The following is a 412-nucleotide window of genomic DNA, read 5'->3' on the forward strand; positions in this document are numbered from 1 at the left end:
CCGACGCAAGCACTTCCACCGCGATCATTTATTGCCTCGCAGCAGCATGACCTTGATTAACGACTTGGGGATTCCAGCGTCTTCCTTGATCTCATTATCGGGAGCCTAATTACACACATTAATAGCGAAAGCTGCGGCCTGTTTGCTTTTGGGCCATTCTCGTCGACCTGGGAAATCGTTATCGTCAGTTAGATATAGACTGCGTTATCCAATGAAAGCATAATTACAACCGAACGGACGCTGGCATTCATTAGCGAAAGGAAATCAGTTTTGGAGGCGGGATAATGACGGCCATTGTGGCCCAATTGCAGCATTCCTTGGCAAAGGCGAGGGCGCCGCCGACACGCAGCGGGGATTTGTTTTATTTATTAATGTGATACCATTGTCAGGTTAAAAGAATCTATGACAAAGA

Source organism: Penaeus monodon, chromosome 25 (genome assembly GCF_015228065.2).
Source record: "Penaeus monodon isolate SGIC_2016 chromosome 25, NSTDA_Pmon_1, whole genome shotgun sequence".
NCBI lineage: Eukaryota > Metazoa > Arthropoda > Malacostraca > Decapoda > Penaeidae > Penaeus > Penaeus monodon.